The 15,286-nt window shown below is 50.2% G+C and overlaps 1 pseudogene; it reads right to left on the reverse strand.

Moving 5' to 3' along the window:
* Positions 1–13,033: 13,033 nt before the first annotated feature.
* Positions 13,034–13,795, reverse strand: LOC109775357 (protein SOSEKI 5-like; annotated as a pseudogene).
* Between the last annotated feature and the right edge of the window lie 1,491 nt (positions 13,796–15,286).

The following is a 15,286-nucleotide window of genomic DNA, read 5'->3' on the forward strand; positions in this document are numbered from 1 at the left end:
ATTTGAGGAAATTATTTGGTTCGAAGAGATTAACATAAAACTAAAATATGATTGTTGAAGCAATACGTATAATCATTTTCAATCTGTAAAAATTAAATGAGATATTCAACCGAGTTTCATGTAGTTTCAGAGATACAATTGGAAACTGGAAGGGTCCCATTGTGCCAAATATGACATCCCAGAGAATTTGGACAACATATTCAGTGCAGAGAGAGAAAGCATGAATTCTTTTGCTGGTAGTCTATATATAGTCAACATAGCTAGTTGGGGCAAGCGAGCAGACGGATTCTTACACACATATAATCAGTTGCCTTCATCTCTGACTACAAGGTAGCAGAAACGAACGAGCTATGTATTATTCCATGCATTATTTGATTGTTTCATGGGGTGCAGTGTCTTAGAGAAATGAAATCAGGGCTGCACAACTGAGTGTTGTATTGCGTTCCTATTTTGTTCAGTTTTGTGCAGCTCAATTTGATCTCGACAATAGCTCTTTCAGTTACCTAAGTTTTTTAATATAATGATTAAAGAAACCTCCCATGAATGGTTTAACTGTGTTGATTTTCTCCATTGTTAAGTATCTCTGAAGGATCCGAGATTCAGTCTGTACCCTAGGAGGCTGTCCTGCACACCGCAGGTCAAAGATTTGGCTCATTTTCCAATCCATCAGCAAATGGGGTCAACATTTATTGCTTTTTGGGTCCTGTTATTTACCGGTTTCTACACCACAGTTGTGTCAAAGCTGCTTCCACCATATGAGAGTGAACTAGCTTCTATCTACCATCCAAAATGTTTGGTAAGGAATCTAAAGACAGAGCATATGACCATCAAATTGCTTCAATTTTCTCATCTGCGCCTGAACTATTATTACAGACTTCTTGCTTAGTTACCACAGACTATTCACGATATGTAAATATTTTTCCTGCATCCCTAGCAAGACTGAGTTATTGCAGTGTAAACTGAATCTAGTTTGAAGTTATTATCATTTACTTTTGCTTACCATATTACTTCCTACTGCGCTATTTAAAAATTTACTTCATGTGTTAAGGATCCAAATTTCTTAGCACAGGATCTCTCTAAACGCTATAGCACTGCTATATCTCTCTGTACGCTATAACGCCGCTATGTCAGTGCCTTTACTGACTCTAATTGGGTAGGGTGTTTAGATGACAGACGCTCCACCGGTGGCTTTGCAGTATTCTTTGGACATAATCAGAAATCATGATGGGCAAAGAAACATGATATTGTATCAAGGTCAAGTGCAGAAGCTGAATACAAGGCACTAGCAAATGCTATAACAAAGATTATTTTGGTTCGTCCATGTTGAAAGAGCGTGGTGTGAAACACACTCAGGCCCAACGTTTATGCTGTGATAACCTTCGTACTACGTACCTATCTACTAACCGAATGTTTCATGCAAGGACAAAACTCATCGAAATAGATTTCCATTTTGTCAGAGAAAGAGTTAAGTTAACTAATAGTTGGAAATTCATTTTGTGCGTTCAAGTGATCAGGTTGCAGATGGTTTCACAAAAGAATTGCCCACAAGAAGCTTTGTAAAATTTAACGTAATCACAACTCAACAAAGTTGTGATTAATTGAGTGTGTTAAACATCATTATGCGAATGTGACAAGAGAGGATGCGGTTGTGGATTCCAAGTCTCCTACCTAAGATAGACTAGGTTGTTAGAGTTTGTTCTTAACTCTATAACAGAATATCTTTCCCTAGTCTACCCTTGTTCCTCAAGTTGTAAATCCCAACTGTATGCATATCTAGGGAGTCGCGCCCTGGAGATATAACAAGAAGTTGTCATGCAGAGTTAGGGTACGATGTTTCCTCACAGTGATAACTTTGCCTATCAGCATTCCCTAAGCATGAATTTGTTCAAGCACGCTTGACGAATCACACACAAATTTTGCAAAAGAAGCGGATAATAGAGATCATACAGACAATTTACTTGCAAAATTTCCATACCCAATGATAGTCTTGAGAAATATTATGCAATGCACAAATTCTTCTGCATGTGCATGAACTATCTTTAGTTTATTAGCATATTAGTTGCCGACTTGCCAAATATATATCATCCTGGATAAGAAACACGAGGTTCTAGTTGTCTCTGAACCCTTGGAATGTATGTTTCCTAGGTGCTTTAGAGCTCGAGAATCAGCAATGCCATGGGAAAAGTTTGAATCGAATCCTCCAAAATTTGTTTCCAAATTCTGTTCCAACTTCTGAATGTTGGAAAACGGCTACGTCAGTACCTGCCTAACCGGTTCTCACGGCGGCTCCCTCCATCTCGCCACCACGCACGCATAGCTCGCGTTGGTTACGCACGTCGCCCCCGAGTGGCGCTCGTGCCCGTTGTAGTATCATCTGTATATAATGTACCCTTGTGAGATGAATGAATACACAGTGAACATTATCACTAAACAACTTGGTTATCAAAGCCTCTTTCCTAGAGCCATGAACACCGGCGACTCCTCCTCCTCTTCCGGCGATCTCGCGGGCACCACTCCCCTCTCCTCCGATCCAGCACTCACTTCCCACATACTCCTGCCCCAATTCCGATAACCACCTCGCCCGAGCTCATCGCTCCCGTCGCCACCGCTCCACCTGCCGCGACCTCCTCTGCCATGACTCTGCTTCCTCCCCCGGTTCTTCCCGATGTTGCGGCTTCCTCCTCCGCCGCCATCCCCTCCATCCACTCTCTCCACAACATCGGAAGCCTCATCACCTTCAAGCTGGACGTCCAGTCCGGCAGTTACTCCAAGTGGCGCGAGCTCTGGCGCTGCGTTCTCACCATGTACGCCGTCCAACACCACGTCACCCGCTACTCCAACCCCGACCAGCAGTCTCCCGCATGGCGCCATACTGATCTCACCCTTCTCCTGCTGCTCTACTCCACCTTCACTGACGGCCTCTACGAGGTCATCCGCGGCGAGGCCAACACCGCCTTCGTCGCCTGGGACAAGCTCCGGGAGTTCTTCCTCATGAACCAGCCCGCTCAGGCGGTCCATCTCTCTGCCGAGTTTCGCGCCCTCACCCAAGGCGACCTGCGCATGGCGGAGTACTGCGCTCGCCTCAAGGCGTTGGCCAACGCCCTGGCGGACATCGAGGAGCCCGTCACCGACCGGACACTGACGTTGCAGCTGCTACGCGGGCTCTCCCACCGGTACCAGGTGATCGCCACTGTCTTGCCCATGCAGAACCCCTTCCCGTCGTTCAACCAGGCCCGCTCGCGGCTTCTACTCGAGGAGATCCAGCAGGACGCCCGTGATCGCTCCGACGGCTCCACCGCGCTCACCATCGGCCTCGGCGGCGGCGGTTCCTCATCCGGCGCCGGCTCCTCGACTGGCGACCGCGGCGACCGTGGCAAGGACCCGGAGGACGCGGGCGCGGCTGCGCGCGGCGGATCTTCACCTCGTGGGCGTGGCCAGGGGCGCGGTCGTGGCCGCGGCCAGGGGCGCTACAGCTCAAACGGCGGCCAAGCAGGCGGGCGCGGCCAGTGTCATCTGGCTCCGGGGGCCCAGACCCCCTGGATGGGGTACTTTGCCCCGTGGGGCGCGCCCTTTCCACCACAGGGGCGTGTGCCGTGGCTTCCATCCAATGCCGCGGGCGTGCTCGGGCCGCATCCCGGCAACCCTGCGCATGCCTACCCCGTGGCCTACCCCAGCGCCGCGTCCTCCTCCACCAACCCACCTCCACCGACGTCGTGGGACCAGGCCGGCCTGCTCGCCGCCATGAACAACATGTCCCTCCAGCAGCAGGGCGGCAACGGCGACTGGCATTTCGACTCCGACGCCTCGTCACACGTCACCGGGAACCCAGGTAACCTTGACTCGTTTCGTTCTCCTTCAAAGCACTCTCCCTCTAGCATCATTGTCGGTGATGGCTCCCATCTGCCCATTCACGCTACCGGCTCGACCACACTCACCTCACGCCCCTTCTACCTTAACAACATTCTCTACTCTCCTCGCGTCGTCACTAATCTTATTTCTGTACGTCGTTTTTGCATTGATAATTCTGTTTCCATCGAATTTTATCCCTTTTCTTTTGTTGTGAAGGATCTAGCCACTCGGACCCCTCTCCTGACGAGCAGTAGCTACGGGCAGCTCTACACGTTCTCCGGCGGCGCCAACACCCACTCCGTTGCTCTCTCTGCGACCGCCGGCGACCTATGGCATAGAAGGCTTGGACACCCCAGTGCTGCCTCGCTGTCTCACTTGCAAAATAATTTTCTTCCCTCATGTAATAAACCTCTTCACCCACTTGGTTCGTGTGAAGCGTGTCAGTTAGGTCGACAGGCTAGACTACCCTTTCCAGATTCCATGTCATTTACTTCATTTCCCTTTCAACTAGTTCATTGCGATCTCTGGACCGCACCGGTTGCAAGCTTTTCTGGTTTCAAGTACTATTTGATTATAATGGATGATTTCACTCATTTCTCATGGACCTTCCCCTTGCTTCACACGTCTGATGCCGCTGCTTGCATTGAGCGCTTTTATACTTATGTACTCACGCAGTTCCGTGTTGTCATCCAGTGTTTGCAAATGTGATAATGGTGGGGAGTTCCTCAACGTTCGCCTTCGCACGTTCCTCTCTGACCGCGGCGCCGCTCTTCGTCTCTCCTGCCCCCACACTTCCCCCCAAAACGGCAAGGCCGAACGGGCGATACATTCCACCAATGACATACTTCGCACCCTTCTTCTCCAAGCCAGCATGCCACCTGCCTTCTGGGTCGAAGCTCTCCACACTGCCACCCACCTTCTCAACGTCCGTCCCTCGCGTGCCATCAGCCACAACACCCCATACTACCTCCTGCACGGTGTCGATCCCAACTACTCTTCCCTACGTACATTTGGGTGCCTCTGTAACCCGAACACGTACGCCACCATGCCCCCACAAACTTGCGCCGCGCTCCGTCCGCTGCGTCCTTCTCGGCATGCCCCTGGAACACAAGGGGTATCGCTGCCTGGACCTCGCTTCCCGGCGTGTTATCACCTCCCGACACGTCGTCATCGACGAACTCACGTTCCCCTACGCCTCCTCCATGCATGGCCTCACCGACGCACGAGAGCCTCGCACCCCCGCCGCAGAAAATCCGGCGCCTAACCACCTGACGCCCTCGATCCGCCTCGGATCACCCGCCCGTCCCACCTCCGGACCCCGTGCGCCTGCACCCACATCCACCGGGGCCCAACCTGACCCCCCGACCCACCCGCGCCTGCCAATCACACTCCCTCCCACATCCTTGGATCCGCCTCCACACTCGCCACCTCCCGGTCCCACCCCCACTCCCAGCGCATCTCCCTCGGGTCCTGCGCCCTCGCCCTGTTCCCCACCTACCGGCTCCGCCCCGGCCAATAGCAGCTCGTGCCAGCATGCAGACCCCTCCCCGCCCACGTCGCCTGTGCCCATGTCCCTCCCCCCCCCCCCCCCCCCCCCCCGCGCCGTTCATGTTGCACCACCCAAGAACTTACACAACATGCGTACGCGGGCCAAATCCGGCTTTCTGCAGCCGCGCAAGCTCATGGCTGTCTCCACGGTGTCCCCTTCCATCTCCCCCATCCCTGCCAACTACAAACACGCTCTCCGGGATCCTAACTGGTACAATGCCATGCTTGAGGAATATAATGCTTTGGTGCAAAACAAAACATGGTCTTTGGTTTCTTGTCCCGCAGGTGTCCACTTGGTGTCGGGGAAATGGATCTTTCGTCACAAGCTACATCCGGACGGCTCCCTCGCTCGGTACAAGGCTCGTTGGGTCTTGCGTGGTTTCACCCAGCAACCAGGGGTGGACTACGGCGAGACTTTCAGCCCGGTGGCCAAGCCGGCCACCATCCGCGTCATCCTGAGCGTGGCCGTCAGCAACAACTGAGCCATCAACCAGCTCGACGTCAAGAACGCGTTCCTCCATGGGACGCTTGCTGAGGACGTGTACAGCCAACAACCGGCCGGCTTCATCGACACCGCACGCCCTATGGCCGTGTGCAAGCTCCACAAGGCGCTCTACGGCCTCAAGCAGGCGCCACGCGCTTGGTTTCATCGGTTCCCGTCTTTCCTCTCCACCATGGGCTTCACTGCGTCGCGCTGTGACACATCGCCGTTCATTATTCGCCGTGGCTCGGGAGTCGCGTACCTCCTACTATATGTCGACGACATCATACTCACTGCCAGCTCCGCGCCGCTCCTCGCCTCCATCACCACTGCGCTCACCACCGAGTTTTCCATGACCAATCTCGGCGCGTTACACCACTTCCTCGGTATCAATGTCCAGCGCAGTGCTCGCGGTCTCTTCCTGTCGCGCCTCCATGCTCAACTACAAACCCATCGCCACCCCTGCTGACACCAAGGCCAAGCTCTCCGCCACCTCCGGTGACCCCGCGCCGGACCCCTCTCTTTTCTGTAGCCTTGCCGGGGCGCTCCAGTACCTAATGCTCACGCGCCCAGACATCGCCTACGCCGTCCAGCAAGTATGCCTGGTCATGCACTTTCTGCGCACACCTCATGTCGCTCTGCTCAAGTGCAGTCTCCGCTATCTCCGAGGAACGATGCACCTCGGGCTTCATCTACGACCATCGACATCTTCTCAGCTCGTGGCATACACTGACGCCGACTGGGCCGGGTGTCCTAACACCGGCCGTTCGACATCCGGCTACCGCATGTACCTCGACGACAACCTTGTGTCCTGGTCGTCCAAACGGCAGGCCACGGTGTCCCGATCCAGCTCGGAAGCGGAGTACCGAGCTGTCGCCAACGCGGTTGCTGAATCGTGCTGGCTCCGGCAACTTCTTCAGGAGATCGGGCGCCCCCCCCCCCCCCCCCCCCTCTCGCGCCACGGTCGTCTACTGCGACAACGTCTCTGCCACGTACCTCTCCTCCAACCCGGTGCTAAATCAACGGACGAAGCACGTCGAGATCGACTTGCACTTCGTCCGCGACCGCGTGGCCTTCGGAGACGTCCGCGTACTTCATGTACCCTCCACGTCGCAGTTCGCCGATGTGTTCACAAAGGGGCTGCCTACCTGCGTTTTCCAGGAGTTCACTCAACGTCGTCGAGGACCCCGTTTCAGCTGCGGGGGGCTGTTGGAAAACGGCTACGTCAGTACCTGCCTGACCGGTTCTCACGGCGGCTCCCTCCATCTCGCCACCACTCATGCATAGCTCGCGTTGGTTACGCACGTCGCCCCCGAGTGGCGCTCGTGCCCGTTGTACTATCATCTGTATATAATGTACCCTTGTGAGATGAATGAATACACAGTGAACATTATCACTAAACAACTCTGAATCTGAGGCTCCTGCTAGACAATGATGAAATTCGTGATCAGTCGTTCATGGATGCTTGCTTTGCTTTGATCATTTGGTGCTTACTCAGTACTTGATTAAGCGCTTAATTAGCTAGTTCTTCAAGCACAGGATGCATCATCGCAGGAAAATAAACTAACCACCCGCGTGTGCAGAGTACTGAGCAAGGCTGTGAAACTGTTGCTAGCTAATTCAGTTACGTCTATCAGCATTTGACGCATGCCTGCCTGTCCTGATAAAATGCATAGTCCCCCGTAGCTGCCCCCTGCGAACTGACAGCCTTCACCATCCCTCCTGAAGGCCACTACCATTGGGTCCTTGGAGCCAAAGCTGTCAAAAGGGCGCTTGCATTCGAGAAGATGACACACCGGTGTGCGACGAGGTAGTTTGCCGCTCGACCTGGGCCCTCGGTGCTATGCCAACAACTCGGAGCCAGCAACTCTTCACAACCTCCCTCCTCGCGAATACTTGGCACGGGTATCCTCTTACATCCCATAATTTTTTTTTCAAAATGTTGTGTTTCCATATGTCTCCCAGTCATATTTCATAACGAATTGCATCAATCAAACTTATTGTTGATCTTCATTGATCCCTCGCTCAGGAGCCTCGACCTCGATCTTGTTTCTTTGCCTGCTAGTACTTTCTATCCTGATAACATAGCTAGAGGCTACAACGATACTACAGAAAGCAGTGCGTCCTTTATAAAGTCCGATCATGCTTACACCAATGGAAGTTGGTGAGCGTATTACATAAGTATACATTAATTTTTTGGCCAACTATTGGAGCCTGCTTTGTACTCAAGCTATAATTTTCCTGTCGGCTACACGTTGGTGCTCTGTAATATTGTCTCATCTTTCTCTAGCCTCGACACTCGACACCGATTTGCCAAGCTTGTGGGAGATGTTTGTTCAGATCCTGTACGTACTGAAAACCTGAACCATGCTTAGCAATATAGCCTCGCACATCATCTGAATCTGTGAAAGGAGCAACCTACTCGAATCTTGAGCGACACCACCTCCCATCCCTTGCAGTCACATGTGTTCTTCGAGATTGCAGAGGAATTGTCATCCATGTTGCAGTGGCATAATAGACTAATGCTATATTTCTTCATTGTAACCTCAGTTTTCCCTTTTAATACCTGCTAGGTTGGTTTAAATCTTATCTCTACGTCAATTAACTTCAATCTAAAATCAACATACCATGTAGCACAATAGAAAGCCTTGACATCATGGTGCTCCACATTTAATGTTTGACTGTGAGATATAGTGAACCCCAGCAGCCGGCCGGGGCCCCCTCCGTCACTCCACTCCTCGCTACCGCTGGTGGGGCTCACCGGGAAAGCCCGTGTAGAGCTAGCGGTCGTGGGGCTGACACCCTTTGCTTTGCTCGGGTCTCACTGCGCAGGGCTCGCAGGTTTCCTCAGTGCCCGGCTGCAGGGCGGTGCATGGCCGGCATCCCGTGGGCTAGAGGTACTGGCATGTGGTAACGGCTGATGCTGCTTCCTTCGTTCCTGCTACCAGCAGGACCGTGCCGGTGAAATTAGAGGCCCATTGCGAAACTCTAAACTAGGCCCTGCCTCATCACTATAGAAAATTAAAACAGGAGTAGCGTATATATCATAATGTCACAAAGCAAGGAATATATCAAGAATCATACCGATTAAAAAACCGGATGAATGTTTTCTAGTCTGAAATCAGGGTGGACACGGTCCGAGCCGGTCCGGTCCCTGACCGAGCCGTGCTTTGGACCGGCCGCGACCGGTCCGGACCGGACCGGACCGAAGTGCCCAGCGGGCCTGTTTCCCTGGACCGGACCCGCGAGGAGAAAGCTCGGTCAGGACCGAGGGATCGAGCGATGGAGGGGGAACGTGAGCTGCGTGTGTGCCTTGCGCCGGTCTGCGTTCGTATGTGTCGTGCCCTGTCCTAAAGATCAACTACTCCGGCTGCTTGCTGCAGACGAAGAGGCAGTTCATCTATGGTAGCATCTCTGCCAACATCAAGCTCGTCCTGGAGAACTCCGCCGCCCGTTGGCACCGTTACCGTCAGCACATCGGCGCTTCCAGTTTCAGATTGCTAATCAGCTTGTACTGCATGCAATTCTAACTGTATGTGCATCAATTAATTGCCAGATTCAGACATTGGGACAATCATGACGAGATCAACTTCCAGTTCATGGGGAACAAGACGGGGCACACCAACGTGTTTGTCTGCACCAGAGGTGCCCTTGGAACGAACCCACGCGAACGAGAGATTGCTGAAGAAAAAAAAGGAAGATACAGGTGTTTTGCGCTGCACAAACTTCAGACCTTTTCTGTTCTATTAGTCAGACTAACAGAACGGGAAACAAGGCTTCGTGGCCCCTGACTTTGCGTCGTCGTGATCCACAACACTGGTGCCGTTCCACGAGCAGACCGACGAGGCGCGAGTCTGGCTCCAGGCAGTTAGACCCGCGAGCTAAACTAGCTAACAGAAGGAAAGTGTTCAAGCCTAACCTGACGAAAATCCAAAGTGCTAACTGAACTAACTGAAAACGTGACAGGAGCTTCGGATTTATTCAAGAGTGTTCGCCGACACGACGGGCAAAGAATGAGATACAGTTCGTGCCCTGCGTGCCTGCGTGCACAGGTTGCACTGCTTCATCACGTCAGTAAGGCCGGGACTTGACGACTGCGACAAAATTGATGGCGGCAGACGGCGGCCTTGGTCGGGGAAGAGAGGATGCGTGCGTCGTGTAGGCGGCGTTCTGGACCAATTCATCGAACATGCAGGAAGATGGGGATGCGGCGGTGCTCGGAGACGCGGTGGTTCGCTCGGGGGTTGCCGGCCGTGACGATGAGGAACGACAACCGTGGTGACTGCGTTTTGTCGGTCCTCCTCGGGGGCTCGGTCAAAATCCAGACCGGACCGAGAGTTTGTCGGGCCTAATTGCTGAGCTCGGCCCTACCATTTTTTCTACCGGGCCAGGACCGTACGGTCTGGTCCATAACGGGCCACGAGCCGGGCCAGAAGCCCGCTCGTCACGTCCAGGCTGAGTCTGAAAAGACATGACTTAATCATGAAACATGTATAGAAAAGTTGAAAATAACAGAATTATCAACAAGCTATTGGCATAAGTAAAATTGCTAGATGGAATACGATCTGCAAAACTCACGGATCGATGGCCGGCAGTTGATAGAAGCATCAAGTATGTTGGGAATAATCTTGTCCTGGGTACGTACTGGGTGTGTGCGTGCGTCGCGTGAGTCTCTTAGCAGGTTAGAACGTGCATGTAAGTTCATGCACATAGATTAGTAAGTTTGTTAGTGCATGCAGGTGAGCTGCGTGCGTAAATATAGAAAGACTGAGTTGGAGTTACTTGGCACGTGGCGTGCGTAGCGAAGGATTGGCTGGTAGTTGTTGTGTGCAGGTGATGGGCTCATACATGGCGAATTGACCAAGTAATGTGGATCGCAGCTAGTAGGTCGAGAATGGAGTTGGTGCTTCAGTAGGTGTGTGTTCCCTGGCCTATAAAAGCCATTGTACTCCTCAGTTACGTTGTAACTTCTAGCCGAGAGGAAGAAATACAGAGGAGAAAAGGTCAGCATTTGTCGCTGCTGGGGGCGTCTGTTGCCCGGCGGGCATTAGTCGCCCGATAATCCATCGTGTCTCGTGGTCTTCTTTGATCGTCCCTCAATTGATATCAAAGCTTGGTCGTCTTGGGAGTTGTACCCATTGCCGGAGGTGGGCCAGCGGTGGTGGTGTTCGGCGCCAGCTGCGCGATGAAGCTCAGGGCCGTGTGTCGGCCTGCGGAGGTGCGCGGTACTGCGGCTGCCTTGGTGAGGCTGAGGTCTAGCTCCGTGACCGGGCGTGAAGTGATCAACGGCAAGTGTCGCCGCAACCAGAGAAGGAAGTGATGTGTGTCGCCGGAGACGAGGAAGAGGGCAACAACTCCGGCCACGGCAAGCCAAGATTAGGGGGGAGATTGTTGGGAATAATCTTGTCCCCTGGATGTGTTCCGGATGTGTGTCTGTTAGCCGGTTAGAACGTGCATGTATGTTCATGCACATAGATTAGTAAGACTGAGTCGGAGTTAGTTGCATCGTGGCGTGCGTAGCGCAAGGATCGGCTGGTAGTTGTGCGGAGGAGGTGGGCTCGTGCATGGCGAAGTGACCGAGTAACGCGGATCGCAGCTAGTAGGTCAACAATGGAGTTGTTGCTCCAGTAGGTGTGTGTTCCTAGGCCTATAAAGGAATTGTACTCCTAAGTTGTAACATCGAACCGAGAGGAAGAAATACAGAGGGGAGAAGGCCGGCGTTCGTTCCTGGGGACGCGACCTACTAGAAGAAAACAGAAGCCGTTCTTCATACTGGTTCATTCTTTTTCCTGTTTGTACTGGTTTTTTGTTTTTTTCTCTTTATTTTTATTCGGTTTTCCCTGCTTTTTTTCTCCCCCCCCTTTATTGTTTTTGTTTGGTTTTCTTATTTTTCTTGTGTGTTTTTGGTTTTTCTTTGTTTCTTTCATTGTTTTTATCTTTTTTTCTTTTCTAAGTCATTTCCTTCTTTTATTCTTTGATTTTTTCTTATTTCTTTGTTTCAATGTTTTTTGTTCCTTTCATTTTTCTTCTTAGGTTCTGGTTTTGTTTTCACTCTTTATTTTGTTCTTTCTGAATTTGATTCTTCGGTTTTATTTTTCATTTCTATTTCCTTTTGTTTATTTTGTTTCTCGTTTGGTTCCATTATTTTTGGCTCTCTTTTCTTGTTTTGTTTTTCATTCTACATTTTTTGTATATGTCGACAACATTTATCTAATACGTATTTAACATTTTTTCAATACAGACTCAACATTTGTCAAATACATGGTCAACAATTTTTCTATACACCTTTTTAACCTTTTTCAAATGCTTGATTAAAATATTTGAAATACAAGATTAACATTTTTCTAATACATGGTCAACATTTTATCTATACACACTTTTAAGAATTTCAAATACTTGATTAACAATTTTCAAATACAATATTAAAATTTTCTAGTACATGGTCAACATTTTTCCTATGCAGATTTTTTTTTCTGAATGCTTGATTAACATTTTGTAAATGCATTTCAACATTTTTTGAACATGTGGTCAAGATTTTTCCTGTACACATTTAAAAGTTTCCAATTGCTTGATTAACATTTTTCAAATACATGTTCAACAATAGTTAAAATGCTTGATTAAATGTTTTTATGTACATGATCAAAATATTTCCATCATTTTTTTAAAACAAGATCAATATGATTTCTGTACAGATTTGACATTTTTCAAATGCTTGATCAACATTTTTTTCTAATGCTTTATTAACATTTTTATTTACATGATAAAAAAGAATTCACATTTTTTAATACATGGTCATAATTTGTTTCTATACACATTTAACATCTTTCAGACACTTGATGAACGTTTTTCATTTAGTTCTTCAAAAAATTCAAATGCTTGACTAAAATTTTTAAATACTTGATAAAAAAAATTATATACATTTTTCGTACACATATAAACATTTGCTCTATAGACATTTAACATTTTTCAAAGATTGGTCAATTTTTTTAATATATATTTAAAATATTTAAAATATTTTAAATTCTAAACAAAAGTAAAAAAGTAAAACCAAAGAGAGGAAAGTATCGTTTCCCCCCCGAAATCCTCTCTAACGTATCAATTTCCCCCTCAACTCTAATACCGGTTCAATCAGCCCCTCAAATCTCTAAAACTAGATCAATTTCCCCCTAAAGTGGTTTTGTATTTGATTTTGAGTGGTTTTGATCCAGACCATTCACTTCTGTTTGCTATGACCATGCACTTCGCGCCATAACAATTGGCTGGAGATGATCGCTTCAGTGCGCCCAGCTCGCCTCCGCCTCCATGGCCGCCAAGCTCGCGACTCGCCGTCTTCTTAGTATCCATCAAGCTGCCGCTAATGTACTACCGCTCCATGCGTACATCGACGCCGATGCTCCCCGAGAAGCCGCCTGCCGTTGTGTTGCTGCTCAGGTCCGAGTCCGACCGCCCGCTCGGGAAACACTCTGTGTGCCTCGCACCGCCCGGACCGGCGACCTACTTGGCCCCCGCAGGAGATGGAGCCGCGGAAGACGAGCTGCATCAGCACCGCCGACATGCGCATCCGGCCGCCCGCGATCACGTCCTGCTGCGCCAGGCCCGCGTCCTCTTCCTACTCGCGAGCGGCGATGGTGTTCGAGGCGGCGACCACGCGGGGGGTCATTCTTGATGAGGGTCTCTAGCGTGTCGGGGCTGCTGGACGAGGGCGGCGGCGAGATCTCGTCGGCTCCGAGCTCTGTCACAGGCTCTTGATGCGGAGACGGCTCAGGGTCCCGGTTCTGGCCGCGTCTCTTGCAGGGCTGAGCGGCTGCGTCCGCCCCGGTGCCGCGGCGCGCGGCGGCCACCAGGGTACTCGCCGAGGTCGAAGAAGCTCCAGTTCTTGCACCAGCCGTGGGACCTGCTAATGGCCGATGTGGGCATCTTATTCTTGTTCCCGGCCTGGCAGCTGGAGGTGAAGGAGGATGAGGATGAGCGGGTGGAGGCGTCACCTGGGTAGTCTAGTCAGCGAGAGGGCACAACACTACTAGAAAAAGGGCTATAGATAATATGAACATTAATGACGCATTAAATATGCATTGCGCCACTCCTATATAGCAGTGGCGCACCGTGTGCTGGTGCGCCACTATTAACAATTTTTTTCTAAAAATACTAATGGCGCACCGTGTGCTGGTGCGCCATTAGTGTGATAGACATTAATGACGCACCACAACCATGGTGCGCCACTACTAACAATTTTTTTTTCTTTTTTCCAAAAATACTAATGGCGCACCAGTCACTCCGTGCGCCACTACTATCATTTTAATTTGCAAAACTACTAATGGTGCATCGCCAGCTGGTGCGCCATTAGTAACCAGGATTACTAATGGCGCATTTATTGATAGTGCGCCATTAGTAACCCTGGTTACTAATGACACATTTATTGATGGTGCGCCATTAGTAACCAGGGTTACTAATGGCGCATTCATTGGTGGTGCGCCATTAGTAATCGGGGACCAGCTAGATATTTTGGACAGCCACCTACACGCTCACTTTTCCCACTTCATTCTCTCCACCTCCTCCTTCAAGCTTGTCTCGGCTGCCTCCTCCTCCTCACCTCATTTGCACCATAGATTCATCCAAATTAAGTGGTTAAATTATCTTTTTTTTTGATAGGTAAGTAAGGGGAAAGCTTTCTTTATGCTGTAGATCTACTTTTTTCTCCCTCCAACAATGTGCACATGCACTTTTTATGGCTTAGCTAGATCTATGTATGTTTGTGGTGTAGCATATGTTTGTGGTGTTGCATATATGTTTGTGTTTGCAGGTACCGGTATTTGAAATGAGATGGTTGCTAATATTTTGCCGGAATGTTGATTCATTTCCGTTTCGGCGAGAATTTTGGCACTATGCATTCTTTTTCGTCCTATTTTTAGGCAAAGTCATGCCAAATTTTTTCTTGGTTCTAAAATGTCGTTTTGCTCTACCCCGCAGGTGACCATGGTCCGCACGATGACCGAAGGCATCGTGAATAGGTTTTTGAGCTCCGCGAAGGCCGAGATGCTTCAAAATAACGAGATGGAGATAAGATGTCCGTTTCGAAGATGCAAGCTGAGGAGCCTTATGGACCGGATTCCGTACAGGTGCGGGACCACCTGCTCTTGCGTGGTTTTATGGATGGCTATCGGTGGCAAGGTGATGAAGATGATTATGAAGTCGTCCATGGGGGCCGGCCGGCAAGAAATGAGGAAGGGCAGCAAGACAACGGCGGCGAGGGCGGGCGAGAAGACGAAGAATCTCCAGGACATGATCACGAAGTAGATGCAGTACACCGTCATCATGTAGAAGATGCCGGACATGATGATGAGGAAGATGCCGGAGCAGACGAAGGGCATGATCATGAAGATGAAGATGCCGGAGCAGACGACGATGGAC

The sequence above is a fragment of the Aegilops tauschii genome, chromosome 3 (genome assembly GCF_002575655.3).
Source record: "Aegilops tauschii subsp. strangulata cultivar AL8/78 chromosome 3, Aet v6.0, whole genome shotgun sequence".
In the NCBI taxonomy this organism is placed as follows: domain Eukaryota; kingdom Viridiplantae; phylum Streptophyta; class Magnoliopsida; order Poales; family Poaceae; genus Aegilops; species Aegilops tauschii.